The 25,590-nt window shown below is 43.2% G+C and overlaps 1 protein-coding gene across 8 annotated transcripts in view; it reads right to left on the reverse strand.

Moving 5' to 3' along the window:
• The window catches only part of KIAA0825 (KIAA0825 ortholog), a 556,500-nt gene that overhangs the window by 32,060 nt on the left and 498,850 nt on the right, over positions 1 to 25,590 (reverse strand). The window lies entirely within an intron of this gene.

The following is a 25,590-nucleotide window of genomic DNA, read 5'->3' on the forward strand; positions in this document are numbered from 1 at the left end:
TGATTCTTTACATTAAAAGTCAAAACAAGGAGAGAACATTTATGTGAAACATGAACGTCTGAATGAGGCCTATGATTGAGACTCTGCAAGAATCATCTGCCAGTGACTAATCTCCAGCAAAAACAAAAGGATCAACTATTGGGATTCAACAAGTCAAATCCTTCTTGATATTTTCATACACATTAGACTGTTGGCCAAACACACCGATATCTATGGGGTCAGCAGATTTTAGTCTAATATATATGGTGAGTCTTATAAAGCAGAGGTGTGACCTCTTCATCCTGAATATTGCAGGGGTCCTGGCTGTCAGAAAAATGTTCCTCAGCTCAGGGTTAAAGGTCCTTTACTAAAAGACACAATCATGATTTGTATAGTACCTCAGGTATGAGCATATTTAATCAGCAAAAATTTTTGTTAGAAAAATTTTATCTAACAACATTTTAAAAAAAAGTTTTAAAGCAAATAAAATACTGACCGGCACAATATTATTTGCTCTTAACAATTATAAGTTTACTGGGGTCAAGTCCAACAATTTGGAACACATCAGTAGTGTCATTTGATATGCTACAATTGTGCTCAAAAGTTTACATACCAAGCAGAATTTTTGATTTCTTGGCCTTTTTTCAGAGAATATGAATGATAACACCAAAACTTTTTCTCCACTCATGGTTAGGAGTTGGGTGAAGCCATTTATTGTTATTTGTGACAACACAAAACATCCAAATGACCCTGATCAAAAAAAGTTCACATATCCCATTTCTTAATATCGTGTTTTGCCCCTCTAACATTAATGACAGCTTGAAGTCTTTTGTGGTAGTTGTGAATGAGGTTCTTTATTTTCTCAGATGGTAAAGCTGCCCACTCTTCTTAGCAAAAAGCCTTCAGTTCCTGTAAATTCCTGGGCTGTCTAGCATGAAATGCACTCTTGAGATCTCCTAAGAGTGGCTCAATGATATTGAGGTCAGAAGACTTTGATGGCCACTCCAGAACCTTCACTTTGTTCTGCTGTAGCCAATGGCAGGTCAACTTGGCCTTGTGTTTTGGATCGTTGTCATGTTGGAACATCCAAGTACGTCCCATGTGCAGCTTCTGGGCTGATGATTGCAAATTTGCCTCCAGTATTTGCTGATAATGTGCTGCATTCATCTTTCCTTAAAGTAAGCAAAAATTCTGCCGGGGTATGTAAACTTTTGAGCACAACTGTAGATTTGGGCTTGAGAAAACATCTTATTTTGAGCTTTTTCTTCAGTGCTTCCATGATCGAAGCTTCTGAATGGCATCCAGCCGACAATGGTTGCGGCTCCTGAAGGCATGTAACTTGCCACCGCTGCACAAATATGTGATGAGGGACTCACGGAACAACACCTGATTAAGCATGTATGGTAACATCAGCAGGTGTCCTACCTTTCTCTGGTAACACTCCTGTACAAAGCCCCTTATTTTCTATCAAGAACGTTGTATGATTTTTATTTTTAGCTAAGCCACTTGTATTAGACTAGATAAGTCATTCATCATTTTATGTATAAGATCCTTTTATTTCACAGTTTCCATACATGGACCAGCAGACACTTCAAAGATGTATTAGGGAATGTTAGAAATGATTTCTGTGAGTCTATCAAGTACACAGTAGCCTGGGGTACTCCGCAGGGAACAGTATCAATCACAACACAGGCTCTGTAAGTGATTTATATGTTCACATACAACAAATCAATTAGTATTAAATAATCATATGTCGAGAACGGAGTTATTATGTTTCAGATCAGGCCTGAAGATCCTGAAAATGGAAAGGGTAAAATAGATTAAATTTTTAGGAAAAATAGTTTAGACATTATTTATACTGCACTGTATCCATGCGGATGATTTTCTCATATTATGGCTACAAAAACTGAAGTACAGTCAATGATGAAACTTGGCATAATTTAAAGGGGTTGTCAGGGACTTTTACACTGATGGCCTATCCTGAGGATAGGTCATCAATATTTGATCGGTAGGAGTGTAACAACTGTTCTCAGTGTCAGCGGAAGCCGGTTGTACTCAGTTGCAGAGCAGAACTTCACAGATCCATCAACGGCATAGTGGCCCTGATCCAGTACTACTGATTCAGATGGCACTACTGTGTATTTCCAGCCTGTAAAAGTGTGATGTCATGCGAAACTGCCTGCTAATACCTCCCTGACCTTTTGCTGTTTTAGCCTTTTCCAAATTATTATCATTTTTTGGCATGTGCCTTCAAACCTTGTTCCTAAAAAGATGTCATAGTGTTTGTTATGAAGGGGTTGTCCAACCCAATTGCTGAAGCTAGGTGAGATAGGAACAGGGTGCGTTAGAGGTGAGTCTGCACAGGACCACAGTCAACTGGTAAAGTGATTATTACTCTTTATGCTATTTATGTTACTCACTTATATAGCGCCATTAATTCCACAGCACTTCAGAGACATCAGCATCACTATCCCCATTAAGGATCACAATGTAGATTCCCTATCAATGTGTCTTTATAGTGTGGGAGGAAACCACAGAAATGGAGGAAACCCACACAAACACAACTCCTTGCAGATGACAAACTCCTTGCAGATGTTGGTGGGATTTGAACCCAGGAACCCAGCGCGGCAAACTAACAGTGCCACCCCATAACACTGTAACCGTATGTAAAAATTTCAAGGGGTTGGACAACACTTTTAATATTGTGAAGTAGAGACTCTATATGGCAGTATATTCTGTTTGGATCACCACTTTTGTTACAGGGATAGCTATGGTAATCTACTTCTAGTTTTCGCCCTATGGCCACTAGTTTACATGTGACCTGAAAAGCTGTATCCACAAACATAAAAGATGACATGAACGGAGAAACAAGTTAATTGAAAATACTGGCTTTTACTGATTTTGGCCAAGTTAAAATAACAGTCCTTTCCACAAGAGCAAACTTTACGCACTGAACCGAATCAGTCCTACCAGTCTCAGTATACCAACACCTCCAGCAGCTTTCAGCACCAAGCTGAAGTGTTCAACTCCATGCACAGTTCACAATGAACAGGCTGCAGCTCCAACACGCAAACTGCTCAATTTTCCTACTTGACCCGTGCAGTCTCTATTCAGAGAGAGATTCTGGCTGGTATCTCTCCCAGCTACAGTCCACATTTTGGCTGGTCACTCACCAACTTCACCACACTACACTCTGCTCAACATCCAGCTGTCAGGAACACCACACTGCACTTGTTCACTGAGCCAGTGCGCGTGTCCTGAGTTACACAAACTGTGCTCAAAGATACCTGTTGTGTGGGGTAGCAGTGGTGAAGATGCGTTCTTCAGACAAACAGGACCTGAAGCTGGGGGCATGGCCTAAGCTGGGGGCATGGCCTAAGCTCCAGAGAGCTAGGAGCTGAAGGAAAACTCCTAGAAGGGTAACTGCGGGACAAAGTTACGGAGGGGCATAGACAGAGACGTAAACCAGATCAGGCCGGGGTCAAAGCACGAGATAGCATGATAGTACCAAAGGATTAGAGAGAGCTGATAGTCAGGACGTAGCAAGAGATCAGTTATCCAGAATGGGGAATAGACGGTACAATAGGGACAAACTGTAACGGAGTAACAATAGCCAAGCCAGGAGGTCAGAACCGAAGAAGACAATAGTACCAAAACGCGAGACAGAGAACAGAGTGAGCGGACAGACCAGGTCATACACAGGAGGAAAACAAGTAATGCAATATACAAGCACACCAAGGGGTCAGAGATACAGTCAGAGCTACAGTATGCTGACAGGATATCCTAGTCTGGATTGAGTATAAATACCCCTCCCAGATCAAAAGGGAGGCCAGCAAAAGTTAACCCTGAGAGAACAGGACATTAACCATGTCCTATACCATGACACCAGCAGACTGACACAGGGTGAACCCATTTCCAGGTTTTTGGTCAAAGATAGTCACGGGCATCTAATTAAGACCTGCAGTGCTATGATTTAACCCTGTCCTACCTGGCTTTGCTACAAATGTCACAAGATTTTTCTGCAATTTGTAGTTACAACATGTTGTTTTTATGCCAGCTTCAGCAACTTTTTCAAAATGGAGAGGGTAAAGACAGACTTTAGTGGGAAAGAATGTGGCCCAGTGTCTCACAAATTCATGGTGTAAATTATTATATAAATGTTCTTTAGTTTTTGACTTAAGAACGGTACATTTCTTAAGCTGTCATATGACAAGTGAAAAATGCAGCAAATTGTGTTACGAGGATCATGAAAATAGGGGTCCTACGTAGCCAAAATGAATGAGTACAGCACTTGGCTATTTCCATCGGTCCCACAGATAATGAATGATGACTGCCACTGGATTACAAAAGGAGATCCTGGTCCTTCATTCTCTAGAGGTGCCACCACTGGGTTTCCACAGTCATTAGACAATACCAATCTATTGAAGACCTCTAATCTATAAAGGACGATAAACCAAAATGTCATATTCCATTATTCTTATATGTGTTACTTAAAAAAGCATCATACAGAATTCCAATTTTTCCTGTCTATTATTCTTATACCTAACTATAAACTATGGGTAATGCAAGCTGGGCGCTGTGCTTATACCTTAACCGATCAATACGACTTCCAGAGTGATGACAACGTCCAGTCATAACGGAGATTAAGTGTCTTGCTGTGTGTTTATAATGTACGAGTACGTTACGCATATCCATAGCTCTAAGCATAATGGACTACACGGGACTTGTTTAACTACAGAAACAATAAAGTATCACTCAATAGTAATGGAAGATCAGCCTCCCTTTTATTGATAAATCAATCGCCTCTCACTCGAGCCAACTGTAAATGTTAGCAAGTTGTCATTTGTTATTACAAGTGGTGTCTTCATGTTATAATGCCGTTCTGTTCACCGTGGTCAGACAGCTCCGGGAAGCTCTTTATTAGTAATAGATTGATATAATTTAGGAATATCCAAATCAATCTTTCGCAGTAAAGTAACTCCTGAATTGAAGCCACCTTTCTGTGTTATTGATTGGTATCATATTGAGTTATTTTGTGTGGTTTCATAATTAGTCTCAGGCTTACAATTACTAAAAAGTAGAGCGGGAGGGAGTCCGGGACACAAGGAATAAATAAAAATTTGAGTAATAGCTTATTATTCTGTGTAGTAAGAGACTTAGAATTTTTTCTCTTTACAATCATTGAGCAGCTGATTCTGCTGTGTCCATAACCCAAGTCAATGAAGGCAGCAATCGCCACCTCTCCATTCCTTATCTGCCTGGATGCCGCAGTCAGTGGCCACCTTAATGGGGGCTTCTGGAGACAAATGTGAGTGCCACCTCTGGGATATATACCCATTTATGCCATGTCCTGAAAATATGTCAGAAATATTCAAGGAATACCCTTTTAAATTTAAACACACAGAATAACGTGGAGACAAGTGTTATAATAACAAAAATAATCTATTTATATAGCGCCAACATATTCCGCGGCGCTTTTGTAGTGACATGGGGACAGTGTCACAGAGATTAAGCCTGGGGGCGCTAACAGGAGACGCATGCCATTATACAGGGTATGCAGAGATCGAGGAGAGCAGTACACACAGGACCTGAGCTAAGCCAGTCATGTGATCACTGGGGCGGAGCTAAGCCGCACAAGGATGGGGAACCGGCCCAGGGCACAGTGTTCATAGGACAAAACCAATAACATAGTCAGAACAGGATAAACAGGGGCAAGACAGATGAGTAAACGGGCAAGCCAAAGGGTCAGAATACCAGGAAGGACGAGTCAGTACAGAGCAGAAAGACAGAGACAATAGTTAAGGGGCAAACCGGGTCATTCACAGCAAAGCTCACACATGCAGAGGAACAGCGATAACGAATGCGTAACTTGGGTCAGCGACCTCTAACCGAATAGACAGAAGCATCACCGATACTGAACCCAGGAACTACCAGCACTAAATAGCCGCCCCAGAACCAAAGAGAGGCGGATAAACTGAACCCTGACCAGGACAGAGCCAGAACCACTCCGTCCTGAGTCATGACAGCTTTACAGTTTTTGCACACATTATCATCGCTGTCCCCGATGGGGCTCACAATCTAAATACCCTATCAGTATGTCTTTGGAATATGGGAGGAAACCAGAGTACTTGGAGGAAACCCACGCAAACACGGTGAGAACATACAAACTCCTTGCAAATGTTGTCCTTGATTATCTGTCAAATTGCGGATACCACTAGTCCGATTGTTGTGTGCATGAGCCCTTATGCTGTCACTCTGTATATTATACATTTTATATTAGGATTTTCTTCACACCATTAATTGTTTTCATTTTTAAGCCCAAACCAGGAATGTTTACAAAAAGTTATTTTCATGATATGGATCCACTACTCTTGGCTGAAAAGGAAACAATACAGGGGTCTAAAGAAGTAGGTACGCAGTTTAAATCAGAGGTGCACAACCTTTTTCTGTTCCAAGGGCTACATTGTCATGTTGAATCACTCCCAAGTGCCAGAATAAATCATTTAGGATTATTATCATCAGATATTTTTCTTTCACATCAAAATTATGTGCTTGCTAGATAGCAGTCCAGAAAGTGGACCATGTACCTAAGGGAAGAAAGGGAATCTTCTTTACCAAGAGTTAGTACCCAGAGTTAGCACCTAGAAGAGGAGTTGGCCATGAGTGATTGTAATTCTCCCCATTGTAATACTAAATGTCATGACTTACAAGATAGAGAGACGCAAGCATAGATGGCCACTTGTAAATCATATACATCTTTAAGGAGCAACAAAGAGGGGGAAAAGGAAGCCCATTCTCCCAAAAGTATGAGGACCACAGACATAACTGGGTGCCACACAGTTTTCTTTGTTTTGTAACTTACATTCAAACAGCCACACACAGGCAAGCATTTCTGTGACCAGGGGGCAGCACAGAATATCTTAGACGAAAAAATGGGGAAAAATTCTGGCACAACCATCCACGTATAAAACGGATTATTTATTCGCCTTTTAATGTTTTAACTACATTTGAATAAAGAATCTGTTTTATCCCTGGATAGTTGTGCCAGAATCTTTCCCCATTTTTTCGTCTACCTTCCTGTGATCACCCGTGGAAACGGCACCCTCAGGAGGAACTCCGGGCCAAATTTCCAGCTACACATTCTCAGCATGGTAAGCTCCTTTACCCCTCTCCCTGCATCTCACAGAATATGATAGTGGGTCATATTTGCCCCCTGGACGCAGATTGCGCACCTCTGGTTTAACTAAAGGCCCCGTCACACACAGCGATCTCGCTGTGTGTGACACGCATCAGCGACCGGCCCCCCCGCTGGGTATCGCTGATTGTGCACGAGTGTCCTGGGCCATTTTTGATCATTAGTCTCCCGCTGGCCAGTACGCATCGCTGCGTGTGGCAGCGGGAGAGCAACAATCAGCGAGCTCCCAGCGCTGTAAGCAGATCCAACAAGGTGTGCGACCTAATGATGCTACCCTGAGAGAATATGATGAGGATAGGACATGAGTTCTTTTATCCAGAATGTGTCGCAAGTCAAGCTGCAATATCATACACATCCTTTTAATAAAAGTGGCACTGTTCTAGTAAGAAAAAACAGCTTTTTTTTTTCTAATCCTGGACCACCACTACTTGCATTAAATTTGTTGTCAGAAAGTGAAGACAAGCCAGACTGTGAGTTAAGTTTGCCTTTAAATCTGGTGGCAGATGTCAGGATATAATAAATGATGCTGCAATGCTGAATACGACCCTGTACTGAGAGGCAACTTGTACCAGTTTATTGATATGGAAAGTGAAATTTACAGAAAAGTGGTTCACTTATATTTCACATCTAGCAAGTTATTCCATTAAATAGCGTCAATTATGTTTTCTATTCCATTGAATCGTATAACCCTACTTATCAAATACATAAAATGGCCAGTGGTAAGATAAGGACTGACCTTGACTTGTACCGGGGCAGCTTTTTCATGCCTCTTATACATCCACATCTATCAATGCATACATTGTGGCATGCTCTTTTCAGGAAAGAAGAGGAGAATCTCTTTCTGAATGCCTGAGTTGGCGATAATAGGTTTTTCCCCTTAACATACTGTCACATCCTCATCCATTTCTTTCATCTAGTTCAAGAGGCATGAACACTTAAGTGTACTGTAGTCGTTTTATTATACATGGGGAGTAATCTTTCTTTAAGGAACTGCATCTGTATTCTTTATTAATGCTATTAAGGATCCCACACCATAAAAGACCTAAAATAATGTTTATTTATAAATCTATGGAAGTTTACGTGAATGCAAAGCAAAAATTACAAAACTAAGGGTTTTCATTCAAAAGGAAGAAAATAAAATAGAGTAAAAGCAGACGGTTAGCTGTGGGAAATGGAGATTCCAGGAGAGCGTGCTGTGAATCCAACAGCTGGGACCCCATTAAACATATGTTAAATTATGAACTAACTTTTAAAAGTGGTTCTTAAAGTGATGCGTGCCTGAGTGCTCGAACATAATGGTTATTCCATACATATTACTAAGATAGAGAGAGCCACTTGTATGCCAACCGCATAATCAGTCCTACTTTAGAAGTGACTGATTCATATAAGACGGATAGAAAGGCAGATAACTATGGGGGTGCGGAGGTAACAGGCACAATCAGGCACAGGTACCGGAGTGGTTCAACTTTTCACTAACCGAAAAACAGAAAACAAGAAAATTGAACATAATAATGGGCAACATGCTTTAGATTTTACATTAAAGCCAAGGAGCTTTATTGTATCTATATAGACAAATGTATTGGGACACCTGCATAAGCTTTTATGACATCTCTTTCTGCATCCATCAGCATTAATATGGAGTTGGTCCCAACATTGCAGTTGTATCAGCTTCTGCACTTCTGGAAAGGTTTTCTACAAGATTTTTTAGTCGTCCATGGAAATTTTGCCCATTCATCCAGAAGACCATTTGGGAGCCAAGAAACTGATGATGGACAAGAGGGCCGGGATCACAATCTCCATTCTAGTTCATCCTACAGATCTGACAGGATTAAAGGGAGAGCTCTGTGTGGTCAGTCAAATTCTACTTTGCTAAATTTACCCAACCATGCCTTGCTTTGTTCCCTGGGCAAAGTCATGGTGGAAAAGAAATTGTCTGTTCCCACAAGTTGGAAGCTACAATTGTCCAAAATGTTACAGTATACTGAAGCATTAATATTTCCCTTCGCTGAAACTAAGAGGCTGATCCCTGAAAAATAACCTCACAGCATTATCCTGCCTCCACCAATCTTTACAGTTGGCACAAAACAGTCAGGTGGGTAATGTTCTCTAGACATTGGACAAACCCAGACTCATCCATCAGACTGTCAGAAAGAGAAATGGGATTCACCACTCCATGTAATTTTCTACTGCTCACGAGTCCAGTGGCATCTGCTTTACACCACTCCATCCGATGCCTAGCATTGTACATGGTAATGTAAGGCTGACATGCAGCTAATCGGCCATGGAAACCCATGCCATGCAGCTCCTGGCGCACAGTTTTTGTGCTGATATTAATGACAGAGGAGGTTAGAAGTCAAAAGAGAGAGGGTGACCTTCAAGCACTATAAGCCTCAGCATGCAGCGATCTCACTGTATAACTAGGGTTGCTCTGGTTCCTAAACTTTTCATGAAATATTTATTAGGGAATTAATTTAGGTCCCGAATCATCAAGACTGGCAATTTTCTTGCCGGTCGACATGAGTAGCCATGTAAGAGTCAGATGCTCCAGATAATTGAGGGGCACATTGAGAGCTTCTTAATGAATCAGGAATGTCTAACCAGTGGCGTGTGCCTCTGTGCTCCATGCCAGAAATCTTATTCCACTCAGGGACTGGAATCAGATTTCGGGCTTAACTAACACCACAGCTCATAATGAATTGGACAAGCTGTGGTGTCAGGCCCACGCTGCCCCTTTTTTCGGTCCCAATCTCTGCCCATTTTGGTGGTGCTGGGAGACATTGTCGAGAAAACGCAGAGAGTTACAAAATCTTTGAACCAACTCAGAGTTACAACAAAAATTTGGCAACTTTTCAAAGCAACTTCAACCAGAATTCTAACAAAATTGCTTTGAATCAGGGCCCTAATGTACTGACTTGCTACATTGTTGTTATCCTTCTCCTACAAGACCACGATAGTATTCAGTGAGCTCTGTAAAATGACCAATTTTTTCAGAAATGTGATTAAAGGCAGACTGCATGGCGATCGAGATGGATTTTATACACCTGTTGTAATGGGTCTGAATGATAAACCTGACTTCAATGATTGAATGTCCCATTACTTTTGCCTGTATAGCACATACTTCTGAGCAGATGCATTGATCTGGATTTCGATGGCTGCAACTTTAACATGTATTGACAAAATGGAGTATTTAGAATTACAGCCCTGGTTCTTCCTGTCTAGTGTCCATAAATCTAAATGATAAATTGCATTACATAAAGAACGCTGAGAGGAATACAAGCTTTCAGCCCGTCCTGCTGTGTGCAATAAATAAAGTTAAGAACAACATACATTATCAAATTAGCTGTTAGCACGAGCGGGTTCATTGTATTCATATTATTTTAGAGATAAAATGGTTCTGTAGACTTACCTTCCAAATGGAGACATAACTATATTAATGACACAAGTGCATGCATAAGAATAGAGGAGCTTTTATTATTAACTTCTGCCATTTGAAGCTCTGTATAGTTATTGGGAATATTACAAAGTGCAATCTATAGATAAAATCGCAGGATTGGATCCTCCTGTTTTCTCATCTGCTTCTTTTTTTGTTTTATTTTCTTTAGAAGCAATTGATCATCTGTGAGAACAAGTATAAGGCAAGGAAAGGCGGAAGCCAAGTATGAGTGGGCCAGAAGCAAGCAAAATTGTCTTCTGATACATCATAGCATGGTGATTACAGTGGTTAAAGCGTTACTTATGGTTATTTTAAAAACTGTGTTTGGGACATGATTTTGTAACACTAATATAGAAATATAAGGAACACATGTTCGCTACGTCTAAAGCGCCACCGTATATTGAACGCAGGTAAATCCTCTGTGTTCAGAGGCGCAGCTAGAAGAATAGCTCAGGTGGCGGGGTGAAACATCTGAGTGGGCCCCTAACCAGGTAACCCTGATTAAAACTATAGTGGCACACCCTAATTGTCGACATAGGGGAACCTCTGCTGATGACCATGGTATTACTGAAAATAAATCTCTATAAAAAAAAAAATACTGTTATTACCACCATATGGTGCTAGATACCACTACTGCAGAACATATAGGAGATTACAGTACAGTTATAAATAGTGACTTACTGAAGACGTTCTTTCTGTTGGAAACCTTCGCTTTTCCCATCTTTTCCACCTGGCCCAGACCGACATGAGAACTTCTTCTAGCCAGGACTCGTCTGCAGAGATTATAACAAAGACACATCTGACTTCTCACATTTCCTGCACCGTCCCCATCTATTCCCAACCTGCACAAACTCCTTATTCTGCTGATACTCAAATACTGAACCGCTGCTGCTGTATGTGCCCCTATTACTGCACCGGATGCACAAAAACAGTGCTCCTCTTACTGCCCCACATAGTAATGCCACCTCTGTGCCACTGTGAAAACAGTTTCCACATTTAGCCTGTAGAAAGAAATAATGCCACCTTTGACAGTCACAAAACTTTGAGTGCTCCTATAAAAATAATGCTTATTAAGTGCCCACTTAACATTTAATATTGTCCCCTGAGTCCCCCAAAATGTACAGCTCCTCTATACACAGTATGAGGAACCCACAGCTCTACTCTACACAGTATATTTCCCCTAGAGCTCCCCTATACACAGTATGATGGGTCCACAGCTCCTCTATGCATAGTATGAAGGGTCTACAGCATCCTTATACATTTCAGGGTGGGTCCAGAGCTCTCTTATGCACAGTATGAGTGGCCCACAGCTACCCTTTACACAGTATGATGGGCCCACTGCTCCCTCAAACACAATATAATGAACTCCACAGTAACACCCACACTAGGTAATGGCCTCCATACTGTCTAATGGCTCCAACAGCAGCCCCAATACTATATATTGGCCTTCACACTTTATATTTGCCTCTATAGTGGTCTCCACATTGTATGATGGCCCCTAAACTGTGCATGGTGCTGGGTGGGAAGAAGCTGCGAGAGACCTGTCTGTAGGACTAGTGGACAGCGCCGCTCACTCCCCAGCAGGTGTTAGTATGTTTTCCTCTGAAATGCCGCAGCTTTAGGATATGTGCAGATGAATAGTCATCGGCAGCACTTTTGACGCAACACATGTCCGCCGTGTCCAAAGCGCTGCCGGCTATTGAACGCAGGTAAATCCGCATGTGATCACTAAACCGTGCGGATTCACAGCGTCCAATACCTCGTACAAGTGTCTCCGCTAGATAGACATGCTGCTGTCTGGAGAGATGCGCCACATGTCAGTATCCACAGGTGATCTGCGGGCATCTTTGAACGCTTAGTGGGCATGGTATTTCTTGAAATTCCGTCCGCTTTGCTGTAATACCTGGACCCTGCGGGTCGGACGCTGCAGATGTACGCAGCGTCCAATCCGGAGCATTTACTTATAGTGTGCACCTACCCTCACAGAGACAAACATGCCCGGCTGGGACACTACAGCCGGTGCTGATAGACACTGTACACACCATGAATGGCCTGTATCACCTGTCAGGAGAGCTTTTATAATGTTATAATATTCTCTTCATTATTTGTTCCATAAAAAAATTACTCCACTGGGGCCTACTATGCAGAAAATGTAAATTATTGAAAAAAACAAAAACAAAAACTAATAATTGTAAGCTGTGTGGTAGGTCTCAAAACAGGGGGAGATACAAAGGCCTGGTTGAGATGGGCACATGGGGCAATAATACCGGGAATCACTACATCTACCATGCTTCCTACAAACCCAGCATCTTATTTGGGAATACTTTTGTGTGGGAGTGACAGGGACAGTGCAAGGAAAATGGAACTCTGCAAGTCTCCGGACATCCTCAGACTCAAAGGCTTCCCACTGTGCCATCGACTCAAATATGAGAGCCTCAACAATTTTTTCCTGGAACTGGAGGAAACTGCGCGGTCTTTGGGATTTTTTTGTACAGTATGAAACTGTTATATGTAGCAACCTGGATGAGGTAGATTGCTATCTTTTTGTACCAGGCCCTGGTCTTCTGCTTCACCATGGATTGTTGCAGAACCTTTTTTACAATCCCGTGACAACGGGTGTGACGAGCGTCAGCTTATGCTTAGAGTGGACCTTCTGGGCCGTGGCACCCACCCACCTAGGGCGAGCTGACCTAGTGAGAACCCACCCCCTGACAGGGAGTGTCAGGGGCAAGACCAAGGGGGTGAGCCACCACGGCAGCTGGACCAGACGGCCGCCTCAGGGAGACACTATTGAGTGTCTAGCAACAGGACGGACAGGATATGAAACATAAGCAAGGTCACAGGGGTTCTTCAGCAAACATGGTTACACACTTTAATCTGATACAAGGCAAAAACAGAGAATCAGACGCAAGGCACAAACGGTGAAGCATGGCAAGGTGCGTGCAAGGGCACGCCAAATGTTCCAGACATAACAAGTGCAGATTTCATACCGGAATCCAGGGCAGAGTACGTGTTAGGGGTCACACCAGAGTTCCTAGGAGGGATGCGTGCTAGGACACGCTAGAGTCCAAGACAAGGTGCGTGCTCGGAGACACGCCAGAGTCCAAGGCAGAGTGCGTGCAAGAAGACACGCCAGGGTCCAAGGCGGGTATGAAGGCATCAGACACCGGAAGACTGGCAAGGACTGACAGGATCCAGGCAACAGGATGTAGTCATCCGGTTCCGGACCTCTGGCAGCGGTTGGCAGGCTTCGGGAATCCGGCAGACAAACCAGGATACGAGGCAGGGTGCGTGCTAGATGACATGCCAGGGTCAGGTTCAGGACGGAGGCCTGCGCGTGTGGAGGGCACGCCAGGGACAGGTACAAGGACGGAGGCCTGCGCGTGTAGAGGGACACGTCAGGGACAGGTACAAGGACGGAGACCTGCGCGTGTAGAGGGACACGCCAGGGACAGGTTCAAGGACGGAGGCCTGCGTGTGTAGAGGGACACGCCAGGGACAGGTTCAAGGACGGAGACCTGCGCATGCCGAGGGGCATGCCAGGGACAGAGTTTAAAAGCAGAGTCCTGCGCGTGCAGAGAGGCACGCCAGGGTCAGGGTAGGACCTGTGCGTGCTAGAGGGCACGACAGGGTACATGACAAAACCTGAGTGTACTTTACAGAAGCATGGGGAGGCAAGCCATGGAGCAGGCAAGGACCTGCGCGTGCGATAGCGAGCACGTAGAGCTCAGTGCAGAAACAGCGAGAAGTGCAAGGAAGCACAGAGAGCACGGCTGGGGCACTGGCTAGCTGATCGGTCTGTAGCACTAACAGGCGGGCAAGAATCCAGCGAACCCGGCTGAGGCATAGCAGGCGACACAGCTGTCACTGACCGAGCAGACCAAGCAGCCATGCAGGGAAGCAACACAAAGCAACAAAGCAAAGCAAGACAAGAAACAAGGCAGAGCTAGGCAGGTACGGAACACGGAGCGGAAACTTAGGCAGAGACACAGAATCAGATCAGAGCGAGAACAGAGCTAGCAGCGGAGCATAGGCTGAAGCCCAGAGCCGGACCAAGGCAGAGCCTTGGGACTAGCGTGGAAATGTGTAAAAGAGCACGATAGGACAGAGTCTAGCAGCGGAGTGTAGGCCGAAGCCCAGAGCCGGGTCAAGGGAGCACCTTGAGACTAGACATGGAAATGTGCAAGAGAGCACCATAGGGCAGAGCACGGAAAAACAGACAGAGACAAGAAACATGAGAAGTACTACAAGGCTCAGAATAGCAAAGACCAGACATGGCAAAACAGGTTAAGGCAGAGAACAACAGAAGTACTACAAGGCAAAGCAAGGCAAGGACAAACATGGCACGAGAGACAACACAAGACATGGCACAAGACAAGAGGCAGAGTACAAGCACAGTGCGTGTGCAGAGATGCACGACAGAGCAAAGTGCAGGGGCACAGAATACAGAGAGCGACCCAGCAGACCAAGCAGCCATGCAGGGAAGCAATACAATACTCAGGCCCTGACCATAGGGAGAGGCGGTCTGATATAGGGCATTAGCACCTCCACTTCTGGGTCAGGACCAGGGGAGAACTTCCAGTTAAGTTCCTCCAGGATCACAGAGAGCAGTCACATGATCAGGGATTCCAGACAAGCAGAGATGATTGCAGAACCAGACAGTGCTGGAACCTTGGAAAGGTCCCATGATCAGGGGTTCCAGACATGCAAAGATGATTGCAGAACCAGCCAGTGCTGGAACCTAGGAAGGACACATGATCAGGGGTTCTCGGAACACAGAGATGATGACAGAAGGCAGAGCAGAAACGCAGGCATCTTGCAGCCCAACAGTCATGAGGTGAGTGTGCACACTGCTCTAGGGAACATGCAGGATAGCAGTCATGAGATGCGCGTGCACACCGTTCCAGGGGTCATGAGGCAAAACAGACATGGCGGACATGACAGACATGGCGAGCATGACAACGGGGATGCGGGGATTATGCAGAACGGAGGGTGGGTAATCGGAGGATTAGGGGGTTTGCTGACCAGGAAATTATTTTGTTTCTGACAGGGCAGCACTTGGACGTTGTACTTGTTCTGGGAGAGAAGAGAGAAGCACAGCCCAAGTGCTGCCATATTTACAAATATTGGGGGCTTTTGATCACTGTGATAGGGTCTATTACAGTAATCAAAAGCCAGCAGCCAATGAGAAATTTCTCCTCGGTTGCCGGGTGCAGGCAGATCTTTGCGGGCGCACTGCGCATGCGCCCGCTATTTTCTTTCTGCAGGAGGAAGAAGGGGGGCCGAAGGACCACTGATCTAGTACCTAAGGTACCGTGGGGAACTTGCGGGACCCCATTTCTCTCCTCATGGCGCTGAGGAATAAGTAACCTTTAGTGCCGCCGTTAAAAGGTGCAAGTACGCCAGCCACATAAGGTCTATCACATCTATTTAATAATCTTTAAAGTTTGTTTTGTGAGATCTGGTGAATGATCCATATTAATCTCTAAACCGTTGATGTCAGACTTTTTTTTACACCCAACTACAGAGGGATTCAATATCTGTTTGCATTTATGGAGTAATTCATAAGAGCTTTGCAATGCCTTCTAAAACAAAGATATCAATATTTCTCTTATTTTAATACATCCACTAGAAATACATGGTGCAATTACTGCTGTTAGAGAAAAGTGAATAATAATTTAATATCAGAAGATAAATACCTTTTATTATAGAGGTGCACAGCACAGAAAATGGTTAAGAGTATAATAGAAGGAAACAAAATGATATCATTCTTTCCACCCAGTATAACCTTCATGAATCCACAGTTAAAAGAAAGGTAAATTATAAAAGTGTGCATTTATTCAATCATTACAATACTATAATTATAGAGACAGTTCATCAAAAGACTCATTAAAAGCAAAAAACATTATTAATTAAACTCATATTTAAATACAGGCTGCTAAACCAGAAGACACAATAAGGACTATATTGAAAATAAATAAATTTTCTTCCATTAGGCTATAATTTCATCAACTCTGTATACTTTTATTCATCACAGATGAACCTAAATATAAACTTATAGTATAAAACATTGATGGAAATTAATGGGAGATTGTATTCTCAATTGTAAATTAATAGGAAAAGGGAATAATATAAGAAGGTATAATGTTCATATGATTAATTGTACTGTCACAGATGAGCTGTCTCCTCTCTGAGATAAGATGGGATGGTCTTATGGTTAAAATGTAACAGACAAAGCGGATCAAGAAACTTCTATTATCCTATCACACTATGCAGATACCATGAATAACAGATTTTTATGTTCTGTAATTGAATTATTGTGACCAAGGGACATGATGTCCCATTAGTGATCCAGCCCTTCTCAAACAGGCCATTAAAAACCAACTTTTATTCTTCTCTTAAAATATACTGTGATTATATCAAGAATGAAAGTGAATGAAGAACTCAACTGTGTGCAATGTACATATTCTTCTTATTCTCTTACCATTCTATAGCACTACACATAATTAAGCATGTGCAATCTGGTGTCTGGATTACCAACCCAAGTATAAAAACATAATGTGTTGGCACACTGAAGTAGTGCTTTTCACTAAATTAGAATATCATCAAAAAGTTAATTTATTTCAGTTCTTCAATTCGAAAAGTGAAACTCATATTACGGAGTCATTACAGAGTGATCTATTTCTAGGGTATATTTCTGTTAATGTTGATGATTATGGCTTACAGCCAATGAAAACCCAAAAGTCTCAGTAAATTAGAATACTTTATAACACCAGCTTGAAAATTATTTTAAAATTCGAAATGTTGGTCTACTGAAATGTATGTTCAGTAAATGCACTTAATACTTGGTTGGGGGATCCTTTTTCCATCAATTACTGCATCAATGCGGCGTGGCATGAAGGCAATCAGCCTGTGGCAATGCTGAGGTGTTATGGAAGCCCAGGTTGCTTTGATAGCAGTCTTCAGCTCGTCTGCATTGTTGGGTCTGGTGTCTCTCATCTTCCTCTTGACAATACCCCATAGATTCTCTATGGGATTAAGGTCAGGTGAGTTTGCCTGCCAATCAAGCACAGTGATACTGTTGTTTATAAACCATGTATTGTTATTTTTGGCATCGTGGACAGGTGCCAAATCCTGCTGGAGAATGATAATTCCATTTCCAAAAAGCTTGTCGGCAGAGGGAAGCATGAAGTGCTCTAAAATTTCCTGCTGTGCTGACTTTGGTGTTGATAAAACACAGTGGACCCACACCAGCAGATGACATGCCTCCCCAAACCATCACTGATTGTGGAAACCTCACACTAGACCTCAAGCAGCTTGGATTGTGTCCCTCTCCACTCTTCCTCCAGACTCTGGGACCTTGATTTCCAAATGAAATGCAAAATTTATTTTTATCTGAAAACAACATCTTGGACCACTGAGGAACAGTCCAGTTCTTTGGCCCAGGTAAGACGCTTCTGGCGTTATCTATCGGTCACGAGTGGCTTGACACAAGGAATGTGACACTTGTAGCCCATGTCCTGGATACGTCTGTGTGTGGTAGCTCTTGAAGCAATGACTCCAGCAGCAGTCCACTCCTTGTGAATCTTCCCAAAATTTTTGAATGGCCTTTTCGTAACAAACATATCAAGGCTGCCATTATCCCGGTTGCTTGCGCTCCTTTTTCTACCACACTTTTTCCTTCCACTCAACTTTCCATTAAAATGCTTGGATACAGCACTCTGTGAACAGCCAGCTTCTTTAGCAATGACCATTTGTGGTGTGTCAATGCCTGCCTTCTGGACATCCGTCAAGTCAGCAGTCTTCCCCATGATTGGGAAGCCTATTGAAACAGACTAAGAGACCTTTTTAAATGCTTAGGAAGCCTTTGCAGGTGTTTTTTGGTAATTATTCTAATTTACTGAGATAATGACTTTTGGGTTTTCATTGGCTGTAAGCCATAATCATCAACATTAACAGAAAAAACACACTTGAAATAGATCACTCTGTTTGTAATGATTCTATGTAATATGAGTTTCACCTTTTGTATTGAAGAACTGAAATAAATTAACTTTTTGATGATATTCTAATTTTGTGAGAGGCACCTGTAGGTAAATAAACAGTAATACATATAATAAAACATAGGGTACTTAGATAACTTTTTTCATTAAAAAAGTGTAAAAACAGTCTCACCAGAACAATATGTACCCGATTAAAATGGTACAAAACTCTAGTTACTCACCTTGCTATGTGTCAACAGGCCTCAAAATAAGCGGGGGCAAAGCAGGATCGGTACCTAATTGTATTTTAACCTGCATGTGGAAAACTGAGCAGGACCCAACAGGTGTGTACAAGTGCAAACTAAGAGTAGCCATCTCCATATATAACCAACAAATAAAGTTGCACTTTGTAGCGACATAGCATGAAAATGTGAAATAGTTTAATTATGAATTGCATTTCTGCCCTAGAAAATGGGAAAAAACGATAATACTTAGCGAATAAATTGACCAATTCATGTGTACTCAGCAGCAATGATAAGGCAAATCTGTTTGATGGGAACCTATCTAATGTGAATTCTCTTCTAGGCTGAAGCCTGCATTTATATGGGTAGATAGGATCCTGCTGTGGTTAAAACCGCCAGAGGCTAATGGATGGAGTGCTTGGTCAGAGTCTTTGTATACCTATATCAAAAGACTGACTGACTGTCACTTTAAAAAAAAAAAAGGTGTGAGCAGGTGCAAAGAGTAGTCATCTCCATATATAACCTGCTGCTGGGTATTCATGAATTGGCCATTTAAGTATTCTCATTTTTTCCTATTTCCTATGCAACTCAAATTTCATATTTCATGTTTTCATGCTAAAGAAGAGTGCAACTTTGTTTGTTGACTTCAACTAGAGACGTCAATAGTAAGCCACTGCATTACATGTACACGTACCCTATTCACTTTATAGTAAATACAGATCTCACTTGTATAATGTCACTGGTGATCACTTTATTACATATACTTTGACACTATATACAGAGGACCTGCCTATAATATCACCAGTGATCACTGTATTACCTGTACCCTGAAACTATATACAGAGCTCCTGTGTATAATGTCACTGGTGATTACTGTATTACATGTACACTGACACTATATACAGAGCTCCTGTGTATAATGTCACTTATGATTACTGTATTACCTGAACCCTAAAACTATATACAGAGCTCCTGTGTATAATGTCACTGGTGATCACTGTATTACATGTACACTGACACCATCTAAAAGCTCCTCTGTATAATGTCACTGATGATTACTGTATTACCTATATACTATATACAGAGCTCCTGTGTATAATGGCACTGATGGTAATAATAGTGTTATTACTAATGTGGTTTTTATTAATGATCAGTATTGTAGCTTTCAGTCACAATGTGGTGATAACATGTGGTCCAGTCATGGTGTTGTGATATTTCTCCCTTGAATATAGTATTATTTGGTTAGTATGTGATGGTAATATGTGGTCTGGTCATGGTGTGGCAACATTTGTCCCTTGTATGTGGTACTATTCGGGCACTATGTGGTAGTAATATGTGGTCTGGTCATGGTGTGGTGGTATTTCACACAAGTTTGGCCTGTAGCTGCTGAGGCCTGAGACTGAGTGCAGCAGACAGCTGAGGTCACAGATGGATGGGTGCTCGTCCTTTCCAGTTTGAGCAAGTTTTTTTTGTACTAATTTTAAAAACTTGAGAAAATCCTTTAATACCATTCCCATTAGTAAGAAGTGACTGACAAAGACTGGAATAATGTGCACTGGACAGGAGGCAATGAGACTGTACATGAACAAACATGTGTGGCAAGAAGGAAAAAGTGCTTTTAGTTTGAGCTCCTGTTACTTGTATTTGTGGTTGAGGAAAGTGTTCAAGAAAATGGGTGTGGTTTAAAATAGGCAAAGCTTTAAAATGGGTATTGTTTCATAACAAAAACAGGGGAGCTGTTGTTCAAAAATTGAATTCCACCCTTAGTGTATGCCCTCATCATCTCCCACCTGAATTACTGCAATATTCTACACTATTGCCTTCTAACACTCTCATTGCTCCCCAATATATTCTTAACTCTGCTTCCTGATTTATCCACCTCTCTACTCCTCCGCCTCTCTGATCTGCAAATCTCTTGATTGGCTCCCAATATTCTGTTTAAACTACTAACACTGACCTACAAGGCTGTCAATAATCTGTCTCCTCCCTAGGTCTCCAAACTAATCTCCCAATATCTTCCCACACATAATCCCAGGTCATCACAAGCTCATCTTTTCTTCTCCAGTCCATACCCCAACTTGTTTGATTGTCTCCAACATTTGGAACCTCCAAACAGAACTTGAAAACACATCTCTTCAAGAAAGCTTACAGCCTGTGTAAAAATTAAGGGTGCAGCGAGTATCCTAATTAGCATATCTGATTATTCTTTAATTTCTGCAGTTATTTCATGGATTAGAACAAAATATCTCTTACAAGGCTATTGTTACACCCGGTCCCCGTCCTGGCGCTGCGCCCAGGTCTGCCGCTGTTACGCTTGGCCCCCGTCCTGGCGCTGCGTCCAGGCCTGCCGCTGCTCTCCATTCTGGGCACTCACCTCGAGCCTCTCATGCTGATGCTCAGCATTCTGCCCTCCCTCCTGGCGCCCTGTGAGGAGATCGGTAACTAAGGCTATTAGGGCACGCCCGCCCGCTCTCTTGCCTTCTTAAAGGGGTGGCGTGCATTATTCAAAAAATGCAATCAACCAATGGCAGCGCACTGGCTGCTATTTCTGGCCTCTCCTCCATAGGGAGAGCACCGGAGCAACGGGTATCTATCATTGCTACATCCGGTTCTCATGCTAACTTGTCTGCACTGCATCTGCAGTATCTGTGCATTGTCTAATGCTCTCTGTTTCCACAGAATATCAGTATCCTGTGTTACCTGGTTATATCAGCAACCATCTGGGCCTAAGCCATCCCGTTCCGCCTACAGCCATCCGAGTCCAAGGACTGTGTGAAGGTCACTGGAACCGGCTCCTTACCAACTAACCGGATCCAGAACCTAGCGCATTACGGACTCTGCTGTAACTTTTGTTATCCCTTTTGGTCCCGCTGGGACAGCTGCCACGTGTTCGGGGTCTAACTGGAGGTAGCACCTGTGTCCTCCGGGTATTCCATTCTGGCCCTGCCTGAGGGGCTTTACTACGGGTACCAGGGGCTCACTAGTCACGCCCCCTTCAGCGCCCCCAGACCGTGGTCCCGAGGTTCCACTTAAAAAATAAAAACGAATGTGAACTTCACCATCTCTGCCTCCGCTTCCATCCGTTACAGCTATGTTTGGGCTGACAGACTCCCTTTTAAAACACCAAACACCTGTAGTATCCTCCATAGTAGCTATAATTATTAAAACTAATTTTTTAATCAGTCCAGAAAAAAATGTAGAAAAAACTGTTTCGAAAAGCCCATAGTATAAAAAGCGCATTATTCAGGCCAACCATATAAATAAATAGCCAAACACAATTTATGCTATTGGATGACTTTATTTTGATGTGTTATTATAATAATGGAGGCCCATGCAAAGGTGTTTATGAATATGGGAGTCTGATGCCAATTGGCTGTCTGGTTTTTGTAGTACACTCTTTTTTGGGTCAGACATCATTAGGTATAATGATGATAATTGGTAGTAGTGGAGATCACCGTCACAGAACGGAGTAAAGGAGAATGTTTCTAGTTTATTTAGGATGCCAAAATAAATTGTGCCACCACTGCTCAGATATAAGGAGTCATTACACCACTGGCTCTATGTAACAAAATAACCAATGGACAGTCAATCTCTTCTATCAAAGCACCAATGTGATATATACAGTACATTCACAATGCTACTTGCATATTCACATTAAGAAAATTCATCAAAGTAAGTGTAAGCAAGTGGTAGGGGAGACAGTTTTTCCGTCCTTTTAATTCTAAATCAAAGTTTCCGAAATCTGTTTTGGAGAGCAGCATGGGGGCACCAGCACTTTCAGGCGCTCCACTGTGCCACACAGAAAGCCGACAAAAGAAATTTGAATATGATTTGTATTGTATGAGACAGCAGAGAAAAGCAGGAGGAGTCATTATTTATTTCATCCTGACCTCGGAACAGCAGGCGTGAGGAACTGGGAGGGAGGAGATGGGGGGAAAAGGTAAAGGGATGCCCTCGATCCACAAGTAAATACAGACAAGGAACATATACATATATATATATGTCTACATATATATCTATATGCTGTATATGTCTATATATATACTAGATGGAGGCCCGATGCTATCGCATAGGGAGGGCGGTAATGTCACGATGGGGGCAGGCTTTGCAGCATTGAGAATCTCTCCCCCCATGTGCTCACCTACCTATCCACTCTCTCTTTCCCCATGTGCTGACTTCCTCCATCTGTGCTCTCTTCTTTGACCTGTCTACCCCATGTGCTATCCCCCTTGTCTGCTGTCTCTCTCCTTCCTGTGCTCTCATCTCATGTGCTGTCCCGTTTGAGCTGTCTCTCCCCTGTGCGCTCTGTCTCCCCATCTGCTGTCTTCTCCTCTCATGTCATCTCTTCTTTAACCTGTGTACCCCATGTGCTCTCCCCCTTGTCTGTTCTCTCTCTCTCCACCACTGTGCTGTCTTCTTCCCTCATGTGTTCTCTCATTTGAGCTGTCTCTCCCTGTGTGTCCTCTTTCCTATGTGCACTCACCCCTCCCCCGTGTTAAAATGAAAGCAAAGTAGGTAAAGGAAACATTTTATTAACTTGGAAAAATTTAGACAGACAATTTTTAAAATGAACTTTTGTTCGTGGGAAAACTCCTTTAGGCTATGTGCCCACGTTAGCGTTTTAAAACGCTCAAAAAACCGGACTCCTTCCCAGAAAACGCGCGTTTTATTTCTGCGCGTTTTTTGCACAAAAACCACGTGTTTTTGATGTTTTTTCGACGTGTTTTCTGGGAACATTGGAAACAGCTAAAAACATGGACCTATGCGGAAAATAATGAGCATGCTGCGTTTTTAGCCGCTAAGCGTTTTCTGAGCGGAAAAAAACGCATGCATTGGCACAAAAACGCCAAAATGCATTAAATTGAATGGGAAGCTTATTTTAAGCACTTCTGAAGCGCCTGATCGGGCAAAAACGCTTCAAAAACGCTTAAAAAAACGCAACGTGGGCACACAGCCTTAATGTGACCAGCTTCCTCCGCCTGTATACACATCTGCAGCCGGGATCAGCCGAATGATTCATTGTGCCTGCGTGGGATTCGCGCAGGCACAGTAAATCAGGCAGCTGCCATCTTTGTGCAGACAGATAGCGGCGGTCACATTAAAACTGCGCATGAGCTCCTGTACAAAGATGGTGGCGATCAGGGAATCATTCGGCTGATACCGGCGGCGGCGTGTTCGTGACGGTGTTCTGCTGATGGTACCGCGCAAGAGGCTGTGTATGGCGTATACAGTGTGTGTGTGGTGCATACGGCGTATACAGTGTGTATGTGTGTGTGTGGTGCGTACGGCATATACAGTGTGTGTTTGAGTGTGTGTGTGGTCGGTATGGTGTATACCGTGTGTGTATGGTGCGACGGTGTTTCGCTGGTGGTACCACGCAAGAGGCTGGTTCCACCAGCAGTTTCCATATTGAGACACCTATCACTTGGTGTTGGGCGATGAACTTCTGCCGCTTGGAATTCTGGGATCCGGACGCATCTGGATGGAACAGGATGTGAAGACATTACAAGGTAAGTATATATTAGATGTCTACAAATGCTGTATATCTATATATATTGTGAGGTAGCGCTGTCATTCAGTTAGGGGATTCTCGCTTAGCCGCCACAAAACCAGATCCAGCATGGGTTTTCATAAAGCAGAATAGTCCATGAGGTTTATTCATCATCATAAACCAAAGCAATATGCAAGAGCATATAAACAGCAGAGTGTCCATTATAGCTTCACTCTGTAAACCGTGTTCACACAGGTTGTACAATGTCTAGCATACAGGCTCTCTTAGCCTCATTTATCTCACCCACGTCCGGGTCTCCTCATGGCCGCTTCAGCTTACTGCAGACGTTCATTCCCTCCCCTGGGAACTCTCAGACACGTGCCGCCATTCACCACAGCCCCTCCACAGGCTGTTAGCCAGGAAGCTCCATCTCAGCGGGACCTTCCACACTGGACCAACCAGGTCCCTGCATTCCCCACATGTGACCTACCCTGGCCACATTATATGGTTCATAGCCACGCCCACCGGGTCACATGACTCTGACCTCATCACAAGTCCTTCAAGCACTTACACACTCTTTACAACAGTGTTCTTTAAACACACCCCCTGGGTGGGATTATAGGTAGCTGGCCCGCCCATCTCCCTAGTTACCTGGAGAATTCTCCCTGTCACATTAAAGTAGCACCTCAACAGTATCACTGCTGATCAACACATAAGTCTCCATCTCAAAGCCACCCTGTTATGAATGAGTCACCGTAGGAGGCAAAAACAGAAATACTAGCTAAGTCCAGAAAACCAGAGAAGTTGGCAGCTATCGGATTACAGACCCCTGAACCTATCAACAACAACTAGCAGTAGCCGTGGGGGGTTCCTACGGTGCCCTAGACCCCTCGATCACAGCCGGAGAACTACATAGCCTAAAGACAGAAAGGGAAATCTAAACTGCCCCAGAGCAGACCCCAAAGCAATAGGCAGCCCCCAACATATAATGACGGTGAAGCAAGATGAAAAAACACTCACACAGATGGAAAGATAGGCTGAGCAAACGATGGGGCCAAAGCTAACTACATAGGACAGGATAGAAAAGCTGCTGTCTGTAATCCGCCAAAACCCTATCAAAACAAAAGCCAACAGCTGATAGGGAAAAAAGCCCTGAAGACGCTAGGCTTCAAAAAGACTATATCAGTACTCAGGTATTTTCTGAAGACAGAGCAAAAAGGAATTCAGCACACCCCAGCAGGGAATGGCAGAAATCCAGAAAAACAAGGAAA

This window comes from Dendrobates tinctorius, unplaced genomic scaffold (assembly GCF_039654945.1).
Source record: "Dendrobates tinctorius isolate UK_male_01 unplaced genomic scaffold, ASM3965494v1 ptg000003l, whole genome shotgun sequence".
Classification (NCBI taxonomy): Eukaryota; Metazoa; Chordata; class Amphibia; order Anura; family Dendrobatidae; genus Dendrobates; species Dendrobates tinctorius.